Below are 15,321 nucleotides of genomic sequence, written 5' to 3'. Positions count from 1 at the left end.
GCTGAACCATCAGAAGAATCTGGTCATAATGTTTATAAGTTTTAAAGGCTAAATCTAAATTTTATCTAATCTTCAAATGTTGTAAAGCTGAAATATAAAAATTGTTTTGATTTGGTGATCAGAATCATCTTTGACATCTTCAAATTGATTTTGAACAGCCTTGTCTTTTGAGATTTCTTTTTTACATACAAAAGATCTTATTGTCCTTTAATGTAACCATGAACATGTCTATATTAATTTCAACCTTTTTAGGAAAGTGTGTGAAATAAAACAGGAAAATGTAAAAAATAGGAGTGGCGAAACAATTGCAAGAGTGAAATTTCCTGAGACATCACGCACACAGTTGGTGATAATTTGGAAAATCCTGGTTGCAGAGTCTGCAATCTTTCACCTTTTTGATTTCAATAGACACAAAATCGTGGGCAGTACACCTGAGGATAGGGTCTTTGCTGTGCGCCAGATCCTGCTGGTGGCACAGGGCCTCAGCAAGTTTTGCCATATATGTAGATCCTGTGGAGGAACGTGCTGTGAATCCACACTCCAGTGGGTCTCCTATCAGACTATGATTTTATCATAAGGTCATATTGCACAGTCTGCAATCTTTCATCCAGGGTTTTATGGATAATTAATGGGTAGCATTTATAATTTTCTGATCAGTTGTTCACTGTACACAAGACTCTGGGCAAGAAATTGGGCACATCAGTATCCAATTTTTGGGTACTACGTGTGCCGTTATAGCTCTAAAATGGGGTCCATGGAGTTCACATGTACGCCTGTGACATGAAATGTGCTGGACACCGTCTTGGTGGAGGTCTGAGCTTGCATTTCTATCAGAAATGTGCAGCACAGGCAGATCACAGAATCACAAAATTTTAATGGCACAGAAGGAGGTCATTCGGCCCATCGTGTCTGCACCGGCTCTCCAAATGAGCATTATGACCTAGTGCCATTGCCCTGCCTTATCCCCTTACCCCTGCACATTATTTCTATTCAAATAATCATGTGTTGCCCTCTTGAATGCCTCAATTAAACCTGCCTCCACCCCACTTCCAGGCAGTGCATTCCAGACCCGAACCACTCATTGTGTGAAAAAGTTTTTTCTCACATAACATTTGCTTCTTTTGCAAATCACTTTAAATCTGTGTCCTCTCATTCTTGATCCTTTTACGAGTGGGAACAGCTTCTCTCTATCTACTCTTTTCCAGCCCCTTCACGATTTTGAACATCTGCATCAAATCTCCTCTTAACCTTCCTCTCGCCAAGGAGAACAATTCCAAACTCTCCAATCTGTCTTCATAACTGAAGTTTCTCATGTCTGGGACCATTCTTGTAAACTTCTTCTGTACCCTCGCCAATGTGTTCACATCCTTCCAATAATGTGGTGCCCAGAATTATACACAATAACAGCTGAGGTCTAATGAATGTCTTGTATAAATTCTGCATAACCTCCTTGCTCTTGTGCTCTATGCCCCTATTAATAAAGCCCAGGATACTATATGCTTTATTAACTCTCTCTCCACCTGTCCTGCCACCTTCAATGATCTATGCACATGTGTACCCAGGTCTTTCTGTTCCTGCACCCCCTTCAAAATTTTGACCCTTATTTTATGTTGTCTGTCCATGTTCTTCCTACCAAAATACATCACCTCACACTTCTCCATGTTGAACTTCATCTGCCACCTGTCTTTTCACTCCACCAACTTGTCTATGCCCTCTTGAAGTTCTGCACTGCCCTCCTTGCAGTTTACAACACTCCCAAGCATCAAATCATCCGCAAATTTTGAAATTGTCCCCTGCACACTAAGATCTAGATCATTAACATAGATCAGGAAAAGCAAGGGTCCTAATACCAGCAGCTGGGGAACTCCACTACAAACCTTCCCCCAGTCCAAAAAATATCCATTGACAATTACCCTCTGCTTTATATTTTTGAGCCAATTTTGTATCTAGGTTGCTGCTGTTCCTTTTATTCCATAAGCAATAACTTTTCTCATAAGTCTGTTGTGTGGCACTGTATCAAATGCCTTTTGAAAGTCCATGTACACCACATCAACAGCATTACCCTCATCGACCTTTTGTGTTACCTCTTCAAAAAACTCCAACAAGTTAGTTAAACACAATTTACCCTTTAGGAATCCATGCTGGCTCTTCCTTACCAACCCATGCTTTTCCATGTGACTACTAATTCTACCCCAAATAGTTGTTTCTAGAATCTTGCCCACCACTGAAGTTAAACTGACTGGTTTATATTTGCTGGGCTTATCCTTACAACCTTTTTTGAACAACTGCGTAATGTTTGCCATTCTCCAGTCCTCTGACACCTCCCCTGAGTCTCGGGAAGACTGAAAAATTAAGGCCAGTGCCCCTGCAATTTCTACTCTCAATTCCTTCAATATGCTTGGATGCATTTTGTCCCGTCTCGGTGCCTTGTCAACTTTAAGTACTGACAGTCTATTCAACACTTCCTCCTTATCAATTTTGAACCCTTCTAGTGACAGAATTTCCTTGTCTGTCACCACGGCCTGGGTAGCATCTACCTCCTGGGTAAAGATGGATGCAAAGTATTAATTTAATGCCTTAGCCATGGCCCCTTTGTCCATGTGTAAATTCCCTTTTAGGTCTCTAAATGGCTCTACATGGAGTAAATCATTAAGTCAATTAGTGTGCAACACAATTTGATGGCAGCACTGCCATTTTGGAGCTCAACACCCAAGCCACCATCTTCTCTTAAACCTCCATGTGTTAAGCAGAAGCAAGGCCCCCCACCATTGCTAATTAAAGATATCAAGCCTAGTTTCTGGTAGATTTTGTCAGGCTGTTGCCTAGTATTTTCCATAGTAGTTTCAAGTTTCCAAAGTTCACAGTCAATAATGTGACAGGTGCTGAAGAACTTTTTGATGACTTGAAGACCTGCGGGTGTTGGAGGGGGGGGGGGGGGGGGGTGGGGTTGGTGGCTAGTAGGCATTCCCCTCGGAATGCAACATGACTTGCAGAATGAACAGAGGCCACTCAAAGAAGGACAAGCTGTTGGAAGAGGGCGGAGGAAGAGGCAGGGCAAAGGGCTCTCAGAAAGGGAGAACTGCTTAAGGCATTCTGAAAGCAATACTCCTAGCTGAACCTCGACAAGGAACAATCTGTGAGATGCCTGTGGTTCAGTACAAACTCACTAAAATCTGCCACCTGCTGCAGCCACAACCACAACCTAAAAGCAGAGGAAGAAATGCACACAAATATAGACTAATTATCCTTGTGCATTCCCTTAGTGCCTGTTTTCCTTGTGCTTTTGCCTGTCTGAGAGCTCCTATGCATTGCTGTCTTCATGACTGCAACATAACAAGTGGGAGGCTGTTGATGTTCAGTGGAGGAGACTCCAGCTAGCCTTGGAGGGTGACCTTGAGCAGCTGTGGGTTGAGAATGCTAGGCCGCAGATGGTAGCAGTGGGGGTCTGGTTGGCTGATGGGCAACAGCAAAGCCAAATGACAGAAATGGAAGAACAAATTGTGCCACCCTGAGAGATGACGGCAGAATAGCTGGATCGATGGAGACAATGCCACTCCCTTAGGGTGGCACCTCAATGATCCTAGCGAGCTGTTGGAGGGCAGGTTGTTGGACTGCAAGCTCTTTCATGCACTGGTATCTGCAGTCTTAATGGCAGAAAGCTGATTTTACATGACTTCAGTCAGAGCTTCTCAGCAAAGCTTACACTGCAACGGAAGCTGCAAATTTGGCTATGTCGTGGGTGGGTGTATAAGTGTGCTATTGGAGTTGGCTGCCATTTCTATGGGTTCCAAGCTCTGTAAAAACTTTGTTCAAGTTGCTGCCAGACTCCTCCATACTGTTAGACATTGAACTCAGGCTTTCTGGAAGGCTTCCCACATCAAATATTTTGCTGTCTATATCCATCAGCTTACCACTTAGAGTATAATGTAGAGATGGGATATGCATTTGATAATAAGCCAAACATGAGTGGCCTGCACTTAAGGGTGAAGCTGCACACAAGATCTACTGCAGAGGACTTAGGTGCGCAGTGTGGCCAATTCCCTGAGCACACTTATGGACCTAACCATGGTACAGCATTTAATAGCTGATGAACAAATATTTTGCGTCTGTCTTCATAGTAGATGACACATATTGCATACCAGAAATACAGGGGGGCAGAATTTTCTGGCTGGTGGGGGGCTGGAGCGGGAGCAGTCGTGGACTTGATCGCCACCCGCGATTGGGTCTGCACTGCCATTTTACACGGACGGGCCAATTAAGGCCCACCCAGCGTGAATTGCAATTCCCGAGGACAGCGGGAGTGGGTGGGCAGCGGCGGGACTGCAATGACAGCTGGGTCCAATGGCGGCCCGCCGGCCTGTTTTAAAAAGTTGCTGCAGCCTTTCAAAGGCTGCGAATCATGGCCAGAGGAAGGGCTCCCCAGAGCGCTGCTGGTGAGCAGGCCAGGCAGGAGGGTAGGGCAGGGGGGCACTGTGCCCCTCGTTTTTCCGATGACTGTGGCACCCTCGTACCCCAGGACGGGAGGAGGAGGACACCCCCCCACCCCCCCCCCCCCACATGACAAAACGTGCCCGGGAGGAGCAGTGAGCTCCCGCGACGCGGTGCGGCGCACTTGGATCCAGTGTCGCAAGCGCTTCAACGACTTGTTGCACTCAGGAAGGGTGAGAACAATGTTGGCATTGGGCATTTAACCAAGCAGGTCAGCTTTCCCCCTGGCCGCCCCCAACCCTCACCCCCCACCCCCCCCACCCCGCCACCCAATCCGCCCCCCCCCGCCCTCTGCCCCACAAAGTCTGAGTGTAGTGACTGCATTGAATCATTGACGGCATGTGTCCTTCGCTGGGTGGGCCAGCAGATATTGAGGTCAGCCTGAGAGGGTGGTGATGAGATGGGTTTTGCCCCCACAGCATATGGTACACTGAGACCCACATGACTGTTTTGGGGGCAACCTGGAGGAGCTGCACCTAGGCGCAGTGCTGGAACTCCAGGGCATGTCAAAGTCAGGGTGATGACATGCTGGGAGGGGAGCTTCAAGGTGGCATGGCACCGATCGATCTGCTGTCCTCTGCGCTCCACATGCTTGCGCCTCCTGGCTACAGAAGGTTATACCGTATGGTGCCTAATGTGATGTAGGCAGCGTTTGGCCAAGGCAGGAGGAGGGGTGACAACAGGCCTAGCATCTTTGTGTGAGTGTTCGGCAGCAGTGGGGTGAGGAGACACTGGAGCCCTGATATGTCCCACTCTGGTTGGGGTGGGCCGTCCGTGAAGAGACTCCGTGTACAATTTGCACTAATCAATGCTCTTCTCTCATGTTCAGGAGAAGAATGCTCATAACGCGGCAGAGCGTGTGAAGACTGGCGGCGGCCAGGCGCAGTTGCCGCTTTGAGCAGGAGGCCCTGGGTCTGGAGAGGCACCATGCGCCAAGGTCCACTGGTGTCGGCGAGGCTGGGGTGTCACGGGCAGGTATGTTTGCCCAGCAGTGAGGTCAGCATTGTTCTCCCAATAGCCATGGCAGTGCTGAATGTTCAGTGATTGAATTTTTCAACATGGCTTGACCATTGCTTATGGAAGAATGAGTGCATAATGATCCGGGGACAGGGATGTCTCCATGTTAACTGAATCAATGTCCATGTTCTTCCTTTCAGCATCAGCGGAGCAGGGCCGGGAGGAGGAGCAGCAGAGTCCCCCTCTCACACCTGAGGACCCTGAAGTCTCACCAGCTTCACACCATCTCTGCCAGGCAGGCACCAGCGCAGATACTAGCACCTCAGTGGGAATTAGAACATCGGCTAGTGCGCCTGGACACAGCGGTGAGGGCACTTCACAGTCGCTGGAGGAGCTGGCAGAGACAGAGAGTGCCCATGGCAGCAGCAGTCGGAGGACTGCAGTGGACCGGGCACTTGCTCAGCCGGTGCCTGATGATGTGCCTCTGGAGTCGTCCGCAATGCAGCAAATGCAGGAAATGCGGCCGGGTGTGCGGGAGAATCTGGGGGTGATACATGAGGCTATGGTTGGCTTGGTGTCCGTGGTGAAGGAGTCTACGTGGATGATTGCCAAAGCAATGAGCCTCATGGCCAAGCGCCATGCGTCCCCCATGGAGAGAGTGGCGACTCTCGTAGAGAGGTTCCTCCAGGAGACCCATCAGGGCTTCCTGGGGATGCGCTCTGACCAGCAAGCCCTCACATCGGCATTGACCTCAGCTGGTTAGTGCCAGTGTGGGAGATGGTCTGAGCACCAAGTTTCCCAGCTCGGTGCCCATCCATCCATGGTGAGCAGGGAGGTCCGAGGCGACTTCACATCGGCGCAGCAGCTGCCTGGCATCCCTGCGGGCACTTTTCAGGGTGCTCTGGATGAGGGAAGCAGCTCATCCGCCCCTCTGCCAGTGACCGTTGCATCAGGTGAGGCTGTGACGACTGAGTAGATGCCAGCTGTGGAACTGGCAGCTCCCTCCCAGGCGGGGCCAGCACAGGCTCCACGGGCCAGAGGATGACAGCCAAGGTCATCGAGGCCAACAGGACAGCAGAGTCAGCAGGCTGTCTCAGAATCTACTCCAAGCGATGGGGCAGCACCAAGATGTAGCACCCGTAAATGTAAACATAAGGCAACTTAGGCACACCACGGGTTTATCACTGGTGCTTTTGTGTTGGCCCAAGATGAGGTCTTTATGATTTGCTTTAAATTGGAACACCATTGTCATTTTGTTTGCTAAAGTTTCTTTGCTTGTGATATTAAATTCAGACATTTGATCGTGGCTGAAGGTGCCTCTTTTCTTCTGGTTTCCCAAAATGTTATGAGTGCTTTGTGAGACATTCAGCTTTATAACAAGACCCTTAGTTAACGTTCCTAACCTGGCAGATTTTGCACTGAGGTATTGAGTATGGAGCCTACAGCCCAGGCTTGTCCTGGAGGGTCCATATGTGGTGCGCTAGCTGAAGGCTCATTGGATTAAAGCCTCCCGGGTGTCCCTGCCTCCCTGCAGTATGCCCGGGTCAGTGTCTACCCCCTCAGCATTTCCCTGTGTGTGCTCATCCTCGGACTCATCATGTGCAGCCACAGCCAATGCGTCTACATCTTCTCCATCCACCACATCCCCCCTTTCCAGTGAAAGATTGTGGAGAGCGCAGCATGCAACCACTATCAGCGACACACGATCTGGGGGGTACTGGAGTGCACCCACTGAGCGTTCCAGGCATCGGAAGCGCATCTTGAGAAGACCGATGGTTCTCTTCACCACAGCCATTGTGAAGGCGTGGCTCCTATTATACCGCTGCTCAGCTTCTGTTCTTGGATGGCGGAGAGGTGTCATGAGCCACCTTCTGAGGGGATAGCCCTTGTCACCCAGCAGCCAACCATCAAGCCGGGCTGGAGCACTGAAGAGACCCGGCACCTGGGAGTGTCTGAGGATGTAGGTGTCGTGGGAGCTGCCTGGATACCTTGCACAGATTTGTAGAATCTGCATCCTGTGGTCACACACTATCTGCACGTTCATGGAGTGGAAGCCCTTCCTGTTGATGAAGGCACCGGGCTCACCTGCTGGCGCCTTGATGGCCACATGTGTGCAGTCTATTGCACCCTGGACGCGGGGGAAGCCAGCAATGGCCACGAAGCCTCTGGCTCGCTGTGTCTGGCTTGCTTGGTCCCAACGGACGTGGATGAAGGTCAATGCACGCCTGAACAGAGCGCCTGTAACCTGCTTGACACAAGTTTGGACAGCTCATTGGGAGACTCTGCAATGATCACCTACCGACCCCTGGAAGGAGCCAGAGGCATAGAGGTTGAGGGCAGCTGTGACCTTTAGAGCCACTCAGCCACCCACACAGTTCACCAAGATCTCAGGCCCAATGATCTGACAGACATTGTTGACTGTCTCCCTTGAGAGACAGTCCTTTGGCACTGCACCTCAGACATATTGAGGTAGCTGCTTCATCGCCTGTATACCCTGGCAGCAGGATAGTGGCATTTTCTGCAGCCCCTTCCACCATGGACTACCTCTTGGCCCTGCGCCCCTTGTGCCTGCACCTGCCGTCCCAAAGGTGGGTCCCCTGGAGGCTGAATGTGCACTCCTGACCTCCTCCCCCTTCTAGGCCCCCCTTCCTTCTCAAAGGACATACCTCCAGTGGAGAGTTCAGCTCCTATTCCCAGGCTAAGGGAAGACTTCCTGAAACCTGCAGGCCCAAAAAAGATTCCTTACTGCAGAGTGTTGACTTGAAGGTTAAGAGTCCAGACCAAGCAGCTGGTATATGTTTTAAAGTATTGCAGATCAGACAGGCAAGTTTCAATAACTTTGAAAAATCAACAACTGAGAGAGCACACTCGTGACCCCTGTGAACCCTCTTATCCCGCCCGTGGGTGAAGTTAATACAAATGTGTCCTACCCGCTTGCCTGTTGTGCCCGTGCGCCAACCTGAAGATAGCACGGGCGCCGAAAAATCAGCGTCAATTGGCACCTCAAGGGCCTTAAGTGGCCCGTTAATTAATGGCGGGCATGCATCGGACATCAGCGCACGCCCGCCCAATGAAATATCGCGATGGCGCGTGGTGACGTCGGGACGCTCACCTAACGTCACCGCACATCATTTTATGCACGGACCCCGCATGCCAACGGGAAAATTCTGTCCAGGGTAACCTAAGGGATATTAAGAGTGAGGAACTTAAATTAATTCATACCGGCAAAGAAAAAGCATAGGAGAAACTTAAGGGGATAAAGAGCAGACAAATCTCCAAGACCTGGGTGGACTTGTCCCAGATTTGCACTAAGTGCGGTAGCGGGCAGGAAAATGGATGTTTTACCGCTGGCCGCAATGGCGGCTTTTTACGCCGTATCGTCCCAATCCCGCCTCATTAATTCTGCCTGCATTCCCAGGAAACACGCTGTTTCGATGGCGGGGGAGCTCTCATTCGCCTGCCAGGCCATCACCTCGCTGTTTCATCACACCGGATGCCATATTTAAAGTGCAACCACACAAACACCCCTTAGTATCTCCAGTCCAGGACTGCTGTAAAGAAGACATGAGCCCGAATGACATGAAGACTGCAGCCCCCCTCTTTAGTGACAAGTCGCTCGAGCGCCTTTTGGATGCAGTGGAGGCCTCTATCCGCTCTGTCCGCAGGAGGGGCACCAACATCACTAATTCAGCATGGGAGGCGATGGCAGCGGTGGTCAGTGCCAACGCCCTGCAAAAGAGGACAGCCATCCAGTGCCACAAGAGGATGAATGTTATCATCCATTCTGCCAGAGTGAGTCACTCTTCTCATCACTCTGAACTCACACACTCACAAACCCATCACACATCCACAGGGATCTCATACCTCAAGGGACAACACCACTAACTCTCACACACACCCTCTATCAGGCTAATGTCCTCTGGAGATCACGTCCTCATCCTGACGATGCCTCCGCTCACCACACAAACATTCCATGAAGTGTCATGTGTCCTGCTCACACTCTCTCCATCTGTTTTCATGCAGGAGAAGCCTGCTCACATCAGCAGGGAGAGGTCTCAGACCGGGGGTGGAATGGCCCACATTAGGCCCCTCACTCACTTTGAGGAGTGTGGCATCGCGCTGACTGGTGGGGACATGGACCATGCCTGTGGTGACGGTGAGTTCGGTGGTGACCACCCATGTGAGGATCCAGCACCACATCATCCCTCTCTCAACGCAACTGTGAGTGCTCCCTCTTGCTTTTGACTGAGCTGCCACGCACTAATTATCTCTACTTTGGTTCACAGGAAGCTCTGCCAAGCGACTGACGCCCTCAGTCAGCCAGTCCCTCCACTTCATCCACATCCTCGCCTCCAGCCAAGAAGATTCCTTCCCCATTGAGGAGCTGGAAATAAACAGCCTGGAAGACCCGTCACAGCGCGTACCGGGACACACACCTCGGTGGGACCTAGATCTAGAGCAGGCTCGGGTTCACAATCTGGTGGTCACCTCACAGACACGTGTCTACAGCAGGAGGAGGCAGGCTCAGCGATCTCCCTGGCACTCGGAAGACTGCTGGGGAAGAGGCATCTCAGGTCTGAGTCAGATGACGAGTCTCTGGATTTGATCTTCCAACTCATCGTGGAGAGTCAGCAGAAGGTGGGGAACATCATGCGGAGCTGCTGGAAGCCCCCAACAGAGTGGCACGTGAGTCAGAGGAGTATGTCCACTTGCTCTCTGATGAAATGGTGCCCACATACACGCATATGGAGGATTTCATGGGTAGGATGGCAGACATCATGGATGACCTGGCCCAGCAGAATGCAGAGGTGTGTGAAGACCTTATCTCCATCATGGTAGCCATGGGTGAGTTCCTGCACTGGTGACATGAGAGGGAAATGTGGCACCTTGACGTCCTCGCAGGTGCTCCTTCCCCTCAAGGAGTCAGGCCGGGGCCTTCGGGCACCCGAAGGGAGGAGGAGCAGCAGCTGGACACCCCTGGGTCATCCACTCAGAAAACTCAGAGCCTGTCCTCTCCCTCTGAGTCCCGTTTGCCTGTGACCCCCTCAACCTCATCCTCCATCACCGCAGAGAGAGCCGCTGGCTCACAGGAGGTCAGCCAAAGCAAGCCAGCTGTCCAGAGGACCCACACCGAAGGCATCAGAGGCAACAGGGGCAACCATTGCACAGGCTATCTCCACCCCTGCTGTGGATGTCAGGGCAGCAACTAGAAGTCTAAGGCATTCAGAAGTTAAGAAATTCTGATCAAAGTTGGTTGCATGGGCCAACACATTTTGTCACTTTACAATTTGGAAATATATTCACTTTCACTGAATAATGTGTAATGGTGTCTTTCAACTTCATTGACAGGCTTCATGAGTCCTCTCACTGTGAGTCCCACACCCACGCACCACTATCGGTTCACACAGTCGGCCCACGAGTGATTCTGAGGGGAGAAGTGTGTGTGTGGCAGGGCCTCTTGAAGCCTCATGCAAGCACTCTCCCATGCACGCAGACCCTTTCCCCTTCACACTCACCTCACTGTCCTGAGCATTTTGAATGCTGCCTGCTGGGGTTCACTTTCAGCTGACCATCTGAGCTGACCTGCATCTCCGCCCACCCACTGAACACACTCCCATGCAGCACCTGATCTCACCCACCACGACTCTTGTTTCACTTTTGATTTGGTATGTATGGTAGTGCTACAGTTCTTCTTGTACTCTCCCATCGTTTCCTCTCCCTCAGTCACCCATTTCCTTTCCCCTATTACTGTCAACCCCCCTGGCATCACCTCCCACCTCCCCTCCGTTACCTATCAGCCACAACCCTTTTCATTCGGGGATGTCCAGGTGAACGTGCACGTTCCCTTCCTTCCCGAAAATCCCACTCCCATCCACATTAACCTCCCTGACCTCCTCCCCAAGGCTTGTGTCTGTCATCGAGTCCCCACCAGCCACCCTTGCTGTCTCTTCTACCAATTCCGTTGCACCCTCACCCTCCCACCATTCTGCCCCACACTGCCCTCGGTCATTCTCACCATTCCCTTGTACCACGCCCACCCCTGCACCTTTACCTGGACATCCCCCTCTTCTGGACTCCTTCCTCCCTTGGAATCCCTTTTCCAATTGGAACTCATTCATCCCCCCCGGGACTCCCCTCCTTTAATCCTTCCCCCCAGACTACCCACTTTGTCCTCCCTTCCTGACTCCTTCTGCCACTCTTATTCCTTTCTCTCTCCAGGATCCTTCCTCCACCCTTACTCCTTCACTGCTCCCCCCCGCAGAGTCCTTCCCCTCTCCACACTCCTTCTTCCCCCCCACCCCTGGACTCGTTACTCCCCTTGGACTCCTTGCCCTCTCTTGAATCCTTTCCTCCTCTGAACTCCTTCTCTTACGCCTTCCACCCCCCCTAACATCAACCTCCTCTGTTGCCATCTTCTTCCCCGTTACACCTTCTGCCCCCTGTAGCCCCTCCCCTTCCCAATCTCACCCCTCACCAGAGACCTTCATTCCCCCCTCCCAACCTCACTCCCGAAACAAAAATCATGTTTGCCAAATCAAATTTATTAGAGTTTTTTTTAGAATGCAATTAATGGGGTTGATAAAAGGGAACAGTAGATGTAGTATACTTTGATTTCCAAAAAGTATTTGATAAGGTGCCACAGAAAAGGGTTCATGGAGTTGGAGCTAATATATCACCATGGATAGAGGATTACTTAATGGACAGGAAGCAGAGATTAGGGATAAATGAGGCATTTTCAAGTTGGCAGGCTGTGACTAGTGGAGGGCCACAGGGATCATTGCTGAGGCCTCAGCTATTTAAAATCCATGTTAGATGAAGAAATTGAGAGTAATGTATCTAAGTTTGCTGATGATTCAAAGTTCGGGGGTGGGAAAGTAAGCTGTGAGGAGGACACAAAGAGGCTACAAAGAGGTAAAGGGCTGGATTTTATGTGCCGCCGCCGGGCGTGTTTTTGGCAGGGGGCAATGTAAAATAGGCTGGGTGCCCACCTCACCACCTTCCCATCCACCCTGAGCTCATCCCATAACACAGTAAGTGGGCAGTTGCTGAAATCAGCTGCCCACCCTCTGTAAATAACCAAGGGTCCATTGAGCTTGTTAACAAGCCAGTTGATACTAATAATACACTGCCCATGCCATAATACATTTGGCATGGGCAATCGGGCAGGAGTGGGCAGGCTGTTTTTGTTAAAAGGCTTTCAAAAGGGTGGGAAGGAAGAGGGGCACTATCTTTGGGGGTGCCCTTTGCACACTGGAGGAGCTGCCCCCTGAAGATAGTACCGACTTTTCTTTCTACCTGCCTGCTCTCTGAATCCCTCCACCCCTATGCCCCTGCCCGTGACTCTAAACTGGCCAAACCCTCCCCACCCAATACCCAAGACTGACCTTACTCCAGAATCCACCTGGTCTTCTTCTTGGGGCTGGCTGCAGTCCAGGCAGCGCCCACTGATGAGATCTTGGTACTGCCAGGACTGCTGGAGCTGCCACCCAATCAGATTGGCTGGCAGCTCCTGAGGGCGGGATTTCCTCCCCAGTGAGGGGCAGAAGTTCCACTGTCGGGGAATTTCGCCCACCCGCTGTGCATTATGGCTGCAGGACAGGCTGGTGTGCAGCGAGTCAGCTTCTAGCCAACTTTGTTCCCCGGGAGGCGAGCTGTTTGCCCACCCCACCCCCCCGCCAGCCCAGTGCCCCCACATAATCTGTAGCCCATAGACAGGTTAAGTGAATGGGCAAGAAGGTGACAGATAGAGTAAATTGTGAGAGCTGTGAGATTATTCACTTTGATAGTAAGAACAGAAAAGCAGAATTTATTTTAAAAGACACAAAACTTGCAAATGCTGATGTTCAGAGGGACTTGAGTGTACTTATATAAGGAACATAAAGTTAGTGTGCTGGTTCAGCAAGCAATTAGGAAGACAAGTGGCATGCTGCCCTTTAAAGCAGGAAGGTTGGAACAGATGAATAAAAGTCTTGTTACAATTGTACAGGACTTTGTTGTGACCACACCTGGAGTATTGTGTGCAGTTTTAGTCTCCATATCTAAGGAAGGATATAGTTGCCTTGGAGGCAGTACAGCAAAGGTTCACTAGACTGGTTCCTGGGATTGGAGGATTCCCCTATGATGAGAGGCTGAGTAAATTGGGTCTACATTCTCTGTAGTTCAGAAGAATGGAAAGTGATCTAATCAAAACTTACAAGATTCAGAAGGTCTTTGACAGGTTATTCACTGAGAGGTTGTTTCCCCTGGCTGGGCAATATAGAACATGAGGGAATAAGGGGTTAATCAATTAGGACTGAAATGAAGAGAAATTTCTTTACTCAAAGAGTTGTGAATCTTTGGAATTATCTGTCTCAGAGGATTGTGAATGCTCAATATATATTGAATATATTCAAGATAGAGATTGATAGATTTTTGATTTCTCATAGAATGAAGGGATTTGGGGAGCTTTTGGAAAGTGAAACTGAAGTAGCAGGTCAGCCACGGTCATATTGAATGATGGATCAGGCTTCAGGAACAGAATGGTCTACTCCTGCTCCCATTTCTTACCTTCTTGTTTTAGCTTCCTTTGCAGCACAAGGAGAAACCTCCAATGTCTAGTGGTGCAGTGGAAATTCAAGCTCCTGTTTGCAATGTTAGACTGCTGCTGTCACAGCTGTGGATAATAGGGTGGAACCTTCCCATGGAGGCAGGTTTGAAGGGGAGACCAGGAGCAAACTTAGAGATTAGGGTGTCCAGTCAGCAAACTGACACATCCCTGCCACCAGATGATCTTGCCAGAGGTGTGTGAACAACATCAGCAGCTATCCACCCGGCAGCAGCAAGTTGCCAATAATGAGCAATTAAGAGCTGAATGAGGGAGACGGGGAGGACTCCATTGGGATCCTTCCAACATGGAGGTTACCTCCTAGAAGATTGGTTCAGAGTGCAGACCCATGTGGGGTCAGGACCTAGAAATGGTCCCGACTCCTGAAAGTAAACAATCGCCACATGACTCCATCCATAATGTGCAAAGGGGGTGCAGGTTTCACAACAGTCCAGCAATCTGTCATTGAACTAATTACTAGCACTGTTGAGGCACCGCCACTAGCCAGTGGGGCATGACCCTGCTGTGCTCCCTCAGGATAGCAGCATTCGTCCCCCCTCTACTGCTGGTCCACCAGCTCCCTTGCTGTCTCCTGTCAGCCAGCCCGTCCAGAGAACTGTCAACGATGGTGAGTTACTGCAGTCCAAATCTGAGCCTACTAGCACCAGAGCTGTTCAAGGTCATCCTCCAAGGTCCCCTCCACTGAAAGTCAGCAGCCTTCCATCAGGCACTGGGGTAACACTGTGTAGCAGCACCAGGACAGGAAAAGGTGCACACAAGATAGCACTAGGTGAAAACACAAATGTGATTAGTTAAAGCGAAATACTGCGGATACTGGAAATCTGAAATAATAACAGAAAATGCTGGAAAAACTCAACAGATCTGGCAGCATCTGTGGAGAGAGAAACAGAGTTAATGTTTCAAGTCCGTATGACTCTTCTTCTCAGGTGGTTAATTATGCTGGTGTGCAACATGACATGTTTTGATATATAAGTTTGGTTTAGAACTTTATTCTTTTACATTGCAGCCAAGCGAACGCCCTGATGGTCAATGCCAGTAGCAGATGCAAGGTGAGGTGTGGGGTTTGGTGCATAGGGAATTGTGCTTGTGTTTACAGGCATCATAGTCGGATGAGCTGTTTGGGGTTGTCTAAGTTGCCTCCTCCCTTCCTCTTCCTCTTCCTCCTCCTGGTCCTGTTGCTCAGTTGATCACCATAAAGCTGGGGCAGGGGTTGTATCCTCATGGTGGCAGGGTTGTGAAGGGCACAACCGACCGCCACAATTCCAGGCAGC

General features: G+C 50.3%; 1 protein-coding gene across 2 annotated transcripts in view; it reads right to left on the bottom strand.

The window, feature by feature from the left end:
• The window catches only part of LOC144679091 (collagen alpha-6(VI) chain-like), a 140,273-nt gene that overhangs the window by 108,162 nt on the left and 16,790 nt on the right, over positions 1 to 15,321 (bottom strand). The gene's annotated exons all lie outside the window — the stretch shown is intronic.

This window comes from Cetorhinus maximus, chromosome 3, assembly GCF_964194155.1.
Source record: "Cetorhinus maximus chromosome 3, sCetMax3.hap1.1, whole genome shotgun sequence".
NCBI lineage: Eukaryota > Metazoa > Chordata > Chondrichthyes > Lamniformes > Cetorhinidae > Cetorhinus > Cetorhinus maximus.
The sequence above is the reverse complement of the archived record's forward strand: the minus strand, read 5'-3'. Positions and strand labels throughout refer to the sequence as shown.